Here is a 7,768-nt window from a genome sequence, read left to right on the forward strand (position 1 = left end):
CCATTTGTTTTGTCTTCATTGTACACACCTGATTTCCATTTCTTAATTATTGTTCCCTATTTAACCCTCTGGTTTCCCCATTGGTTTTGTGCGTGATTGTTGCGTGTTAAGCTGTCGCGTATGTTTGTGAGCTGAGTTTGTTTCCCTACGTGGAATATTTGGTTGTTTTGTTGAGTAAAGACCTTTATTACTGTAACGGTTGTCTGTAAGAGGGAACCAAGGTGCAGCAGAGGATGTGTTCATCATTAGAATTTTAATTCAAATAAACAAGAGAACACTACAAAATGAACAAAAACGACAGCAAACAGTCCTGTTAGGAAAATACTCTAAACAGAAACAATTACCCACAAAACCCAAAGGAAAAACATGCTCCTTATGTGTGACTCCCAATCAGCAGCAACGAGCTTCAGCTGTGCCTGATTGGGAGCCACACACATGGCCCAAAACAAAGAAATACCAAAACATAGAAAAAGGAACATAGAACGCCCACCCAATGTAACACCCTGGCCTAACCAAAATAAAGAACAAAAAACCCCTCTCTATGGCCAGGGCGTTACAATTACTCATTCTCGGTGTCCTGCGCCTGACTCCGTCCCACCTGCTGCACATTGACTCTTGACAGAAGTTCTCATAGACGGTCAGCTAAAAAAGCCTCCATTTACATGTTGCTTATGAGTAGATTTATAATAATAATAATAATAATAATAATAATAACAATTAGGTGGGTGCTTACATTTGTCCTATTTCACATATGTACAAGTGTGTATTATACACATTTGTGAATTGGACATTTGTTAGGTTACTGGCCCAATGTTCTTAACCACTCAACTACCTGCTGCCCAATTTCACATTACTTAGGGATTATAATTGAATTTTCGCATTCTAGCTAACAACTGCTACATCCAAAATATATGTTTATTAAAGATCACAAACAAATATAATCTTTGCGACTATTCAAGCAATAATCAAAACATTTTAAGTGTATGAGAAACCAAAAAAGTGTTCGCCAGCAAAACGTCAATCAAGATTCCCTGAACTGTCATTGGCTATAATCCAAAACTTATTCTGCAGAGGTGCGGAAGTTGGTTGTTAGTAGGGTACGTTGTTATCCTCTGATGTAAAGTCCCTTATTTAGGGGACTAGTAGCGGTTCTGGACTGGTTCTGAGTGACCAAAATGTTTGTGTACAGAACATTCTATGAACGGTGCAACGTCAATTGCTTTAAACTCAGCAAAACAGCTGAGTCTCCCCATTCAGATGGCACCGTTCGCAAGGAGCTGAGATGTAGGCTTTGAAATCTTGCACCTCATTTGCATATGAGTGACTTGTCACATTTTTTGTCCTATCCAGACAAAGGATCTATTCTTCTGGCTGTGAGCATAGGAGCCCCACTTGCTATAGAGATGGGCTCTCCAATCAATGAAACTCAAGATTCTCAAATGGAGATAACGTTCGCGGTATTTAGTTTTAGCTATGTTGGATGAACAGACTACTATACTTCTATATGAAAACCCTTCAGTTGGCATGCTGAATGGCAGTCAATAAACATGATATTTCCCCAGTTTGACAGATAAATAAAATGTATCAGGAACATATTATACATGTAATTGTATTCAGGAACATTGAAGGGAAGAAGTCTGAATTTGCTCAATCTAGTTCTGTTTATCCACCACAAATATTTATTTGGATGGAGACCAAAGTTCATAACTGGTTCCATAGTGGCAACATTCTTATTGATTTCAAGCAGCTGCTTCCTAGAGATCAAACACAATCATCAGTATCAGTGAGCTGTTGTGAAGCTCCTTTTAAGAATCGCCCTTACAAAAAAAGTGACATTTGCTGAAATTTTCACGTGAAACCATATGTTCACATGTATTACATTTTAAGATCACATGTAACACCACCTTTTAACATGTGAGGAGAATAAAATGTTTTTAACTGACATGTGAATTGCAGTTCTACGTGTGAATAATAAAAGTAATGAGTAATGATAACTTTTCTTACCAGTACCGAGTCGATGTGAAGAGGTACAAGTTATTTGACGTAGATATGTACAGGAATAAAGTGACGGATAGTAAACCGTAAGCCAACGTCAATTAGTGAGAGCTGAGAGCTGTCAAAAGGAGAATATTCCTTCTTGAAGCCTCACAGGTCATAAACAGCTTGGTTAACCAACTGGGCATAGAGCGGCGAAGATCCACCAGATAAGGCAGGAGTTACAAACAGTTCAAGGAGGTGAGTGAAGAAGAAAGGACAGCATTGTCAGAGCTACGGAACATCCTCAGGGCCTTGTAGAGAGCTGAGTGTCATAGAAGGCATAGGAAAAAGAGGGCAAGGAAGCGGGCTGCCTTTTTAGAAAATCTCTTTGGATTCACTGAACAGCTGCTAGGTCAGAAGCACAGTGGTCACCTTACCTGCTCCAAAGATGAGATCAACAACCATCTACGCAGCACGTACAGCAGCGCAATCAGAGAGCAAGATGGAGCACTGCAAGGCCTTGATAGATCTACCAGTACCAACCACAGAGTTAAACAAGAAGGAGCCCTGCTGGAAGGAGGTACAGGAGGTTGTCAAGAGGGCAAGAGCATCCTGAAGGTGATCTGGAGGAGGGGCAAAGTCTCTCAACAGTGGAGATATGCAGAAGGATTCTGAAGGAGAAGAACTCGAAGAACATTGACCATTTCAGAACCATCTCGCTGCTCAATGTTGAAGGAAAGATATTCTTCAGCATTGTGCCCAGCCATCTGACAGACTACCTCCTGAAGAACTCCTACATCAGTCCAGAAAGAAGGGATCCCGGAGGTGCCAGGATGACTGGAGCACACAGGCGTGGTCAAGCAGATAATTAGGTAAGCCCGGGAGAACAAAAGATACCTTGTTGTACTGTGGCTGGACCTCACGAATGCCAATGGCTTCATGCCATATATCCCAGGCAAGATCAGGGATCTCATACTGAACTACTACAACAGTTTCAGTTTGAGAGTCACCTCTAGGTCCACAACATTGGAATGGCACAGGCCTGGGAATGGAATCATCACGGGCTGCACCATTTCAGTGATCCTGTTCGCCCTTGCCATGTCAGCGGAGGTGGAATGTAGAGGCCTGCTAACCAAGTCTGGCATGCGAGAACCTCCTTTCAGAGTCTTCATGGATGACCTGACTGTGACAACAACATCTATCCTAGGGAGTAGATGGATTCTGAAGGGGTTGGGGAAGCTTGACACTTGAACTTCAAGCCAGCAAAGTCTAGATACCTGGTGCTGAAAAGGGGGAAGACTGTGGACAAGTTCGTGTTCACCATTCAAGACACAGAGAAACCGGTAAAGAGTCTGGGCAAGATGTTTGACAGCAGCCTGAGGGACACAGCATCCATCAAGACATCCAACCAGGAGCTGGAAGTGTGGTTGGCTGCAGTGGACAAGTCAGGTTTACCTGGCAAGTTCAAGGCCTGGATATACCAACATGGTGTCCTCCCACGGAACCTCTGGCCCCTCCTGGTATTCAAGGTCCCGATTTCTACAGTCGAGCAAATGGCTGGGATTACCTCGAAGCCTGAGCAGCACTGCCCTGTACAGTCAGAAGAACAAACTGAAGCTACCCATCAGCAGCCTGAATGAGGAATTAATGGTGACTCGTACAAAGGAGGTGCTGCAATACAGGGAGTCAAGCAACCCGAAAGTCTCCTAGGCAGGTATAAAGGTGAGGACAGGAAGGAAGTGGAGAGCTCAGGATGCAGTAGAGCAGGCTGAGTCACGGCTACGGCACAGCGTGCTGGTGGGTAATGTGACTCCGGGAAGAGCTGACCTTGGTAGCATTACATCACCACGCTACGACCAGGCCCAAGGGAAAGACAGGTGGAAGCTGGTGCAGGAGGAAGTGTGAGCAACAGTTGAGGAGGAGGGAGCCAGCAGGATGGTAGGAATGCAGCAACAAGATGGGAGAAAATGGTGGAAAGGACATGGTCCGAGCTAGGGCTGTGCGATATGGCCAAAATCTCATATCCCGATAAAGGTAATTTCATATCCCGATAACGATACATATAACGATATAGCACATTTTCTGTAAATTCAATGAATACATAGTTTATATAAAATGACCACAAGTAAAGGCCTATTTCTTATTACATTTTGAATTATACTCAACAAATAAAGGTACTTACTCATATTTGATTATTTCTCCTTTTATTTAGAACCTTTGTGCAAATTTTCAATTAAGCATTTAACAAAATATGAAATATTAATGTATAAAATCTAGATAGGTAAATAGAAAACACTTCAACTATAGTTGCAAACAAAATAAATATAATCCTAATATATATTTTTTTGGGGGGGGGGCTTGCCTGTTTTGCATGTTATTTTGGTATTAATACGTGTCACATACCAATTTGCATTTGGTTCCTTGGGTCGAGTGTTAGCACCAACGCACGAAACCCCCGTTTCTCGACCGTGCAAATTGGGGCCTTGTCTTTGCAGATGTAAGTTGTAACGGCAGCTGTTATCTCCTTCCACCTTCGTGATCTTTGTCATATGGTGTGGCGCGGGAAAACGCCTCTTGCAACGTCTGAGTCGGAGGTTTGTTTTGAGCACTCGACTGTACTTTTTTGGGTCTCATTCGTAGATTCTCTTCGTACTGTTTCACATGATTCTTGCGTAGGTAGTAAAAGAGGCTAGTGGTGTTCGAGCCTGTTGTCGGGACCGGCCTGCGGCATATTTTGCAGAGGACGGTTTTCAGGTCCGTGTCAGACTTTTCATACCCAAACCACGTACAGTCTCTGTGCTCTGTGTCACGTTCACTCTCCTCCATGTTTGTTTGTGTTGCAAATTTCCTTCCACACGACACGTGTGGAAAGCAACGTCCAATTGACCAAAAATATTGCCGTAAAGAGTGTGATTTGCGACATAACAAAATAAATATATCGTCATATCGCCCAGCCCTTTTCCGAGCTGTGGAAGACCGAGCCCCATCGCATCAAGTTCTTGATCCAGGTAGTCGACGATGTCCTGAAAAAGAAAAGGAGAGCCGCACACTCTAGGAGCTCAGATGCAATAATTCAATAAACAGCCAAGCTGTCTTCATCAGGGTATAGTCTACAATGTCCTACCAAGCCCATCTAACCTGTTCTGCTGTGGCAAGGTCGATTCACAATCATGGTCTCTGCCTAAAGAGATGAGTACATCCATTCTCAACTGCTGCTCAAAAGCCCAAGGCGAGGGTCACTACCACTGGTGCCACAACCTGGTGCCTAAAGCCATTGTGGAAACCATCTGTCAGAATGCAGGCACTATGGTTTAAGACAAAAAAAACCATCTTCAGTGGGATCAGCCACTACAAGCGCCTCAGACAAGCTAAGTAGGCCATTGCAATCGTCAGAGCCGGGGAAAAGCCAACACCAGCTACCAGATCCTCCACAGGTCTTTTCGCAACAGCTCAAGACTGGGAGCTGAAAGTTGACCTGGGAAAGCATTTCAAGTTCCCAGACATCATCACAGCGACAACATTGAGGCCAGACATTGTGCTGCTTTCCAAAACCTCCAAGCAGGTCATCTTAACGGAGCTCACTGTCCCTTGGGAGGACCGCATTGAGGAGGAGAATGAAAGAAAATAGGCCGAAGTACGAGGACCTGGTGGAGCAGTACTGAAGAGCAAGGTCTGAGTCTGTCGAAGTGGGATGCAGAAGGTTCGCAGATCAATCCTTCTACAGGGCATTAAGCCTACTAGGCACCAAAGGGAGGAAGGCCATCAAGACAGTGGAAGCAATGCTTTGGCTGTTAATTGTTAATTAACCATGTTAAATTTCAGAAATGTCAACTTCAATGGGGTAGGGACGTCCCAAGGATTTTGGATAGCACAGATCCAAGTGCACATTGAGCTGTGCTAGTGTGCAGGTGTTATCTGCTCTGTTAAACTGAATCTAAAAAGAGGGCAATAAACACAGGTTTTGCAAACAGGTTTTGCCTAGATGGTTAGTTTGTCAGAAATTACTTTTCGTAGCAGGTTAGGAGAACGTACACTGCAGGCTAGGATAATAAACATAGCAGGTTTGAAGAATTAGGTTAGATTTGGGAAAAAGGTTACAAAAAATAAAAAAATTCTAAACTTTTGACATCAATTTGATAAACTGTATCCCATCTAGCAACGACCATGCGAAAGTGAGTAGTTTATGTTGAAAACAATGGGCATCCATCTTGGACGTTGTCTCTAGTTCATTTATAAGCTAAGTGCATTCTGCTCCTAAAATGAATACCAACTTTACCCTCTTCATGTAAAAATGAAAAACTGCTGTTGGGTAAACTATACGTCTATACCTGAAAATATATCTACTATGTACAAAATGTATTAGCTAAAACGATTATAACTATTATCGTTTGTAGTTCATGATTAGCCATAATTGTATAATTTTTTGTCTTTAATTGTCGGTTATATGGCCAGCTATATGTTTATTGTGCCAGCCCTACTTCTGCAGCTGTTTATTAACAAATAGGCAATACCAGTTGCTTCTATGATTTCCTAAAAGTTACGTCACTGTTTTAGCAGTATATTACCGAAGTTATCTATTGTACAGTACACCGGGACTAAACCTTGCACTGGGTAGGTTATCTTTTGGAACCAGGATTGATCATCACGTGTTGTTAAAGGGATAGTTCACCCAAATAATAAAAGTACATATTGATTTACTTATCCTGTAAGCAGTCTATGGAAAAGGTATGAAAGCAATCCATGATTTGGTTTAGTTTTCCTAGCAGTTTGCACATGAAAACATTAGCATTTGTGGCACAAATCCAATACAAGTCATGAGCAATGTTCCCTCACATTTTTTGGGGCACTGAGCAAATTTCAGGTCTGCAGTGCGCAAATTTGAAAAGTCAGTGAAAAGTTAGTGCAACTTCCAGCGTGTGTTTTCTGTAAACACAGAGGCTGTACACACTTTAAGTTACAGTTTTAACAGTGGCCAAGTAGGCTTCTGTGGCTATTTGATCATAATGTAGGCCTACTAGAGTGGGCTACCATCAAAAACAATGGAGAAAATGCAACCCATAGCATTTTTACATAGAAATAGCTATTCTGTCATTAAGCCTACAGCAGCAGCTAATGAGTAGTGTTCAATGTAGGCCTAAATTCCATGAGACTTTTGAAAAAAACATGCAGGGCTTGACATTAACCTGTTTATCCACTTGTCCTTCAGACAAGGTGGTGACTGAAAATGTTGTTGTGTTGTTTGATGCAAGAAACCACTTTACAAAATAAAATACATTATTATTCCCATACCATTATTACAGAGAATCAGACAAATTATGCTACCCTCTGCCTATTGGCTACTTAGCTTATTCAACCCTGTCTCAAAACACAACAATGGCCCTTTAAGACAAAAAAAAGCTCTTTACCTGACTCGCTTTGCAAAGATGCCTAGGAATGTACACGTTTGTCCTCTTGTAGGAAACAATCACTCCCCTGTTGCTGACTACAAATGATCTAACAGGGCTAAAAACTCACTAACCAGAGAAGGATATGAACAAAATGTGCACAAGTGGCTACATGTAGCTCTCGCTTTGATCTCAAAACAAGCACATCTACTGAAGAGGGTTAAACCAAGGCCTTATACCTTTTAAAGAGTTAATAAATGATGTTATGATAAACTGTAAGGTCTCTTCAGGAGACCTCTATGTGTGTGCTAAAACCTGTTTTTGCGTGTTGTGACCTTCAGACACTATCAGAAGGCATCTACGTTCAGACTCCTCCTGTCTGGATCCCACTGTGGTTATGTTTTTCT

General features: G+C 42.2%; 1 pseudogene; it reads left to right on the forward strand.

Moving 5' to 3' along the window:
- The first annotated feature begins 2,049 nt into the window (after nucleotides 1–2,049).
- Nucleotides 2,050–5,973, forward strand: LOC106576318 (uncharacterized; annotated as a pseudogene).
- Nucleotides 5,974–7,768: the final 1,795 nt, after the last annotated feature.

This window comes from Salmo salar, chromosome 02 (genome assembly GCF_965601325.2).
Source record: "Salmo salar chromosome 02, fSalSal1, whole genome shotgun sequence".
Classification (NCBI taxonomy): domain Eukaryota; kingdom Metazoa; phylum Chordata; class Actinopteri; order Salmoniformes; family Salmonidae; genus Salmo; species Salmo salar.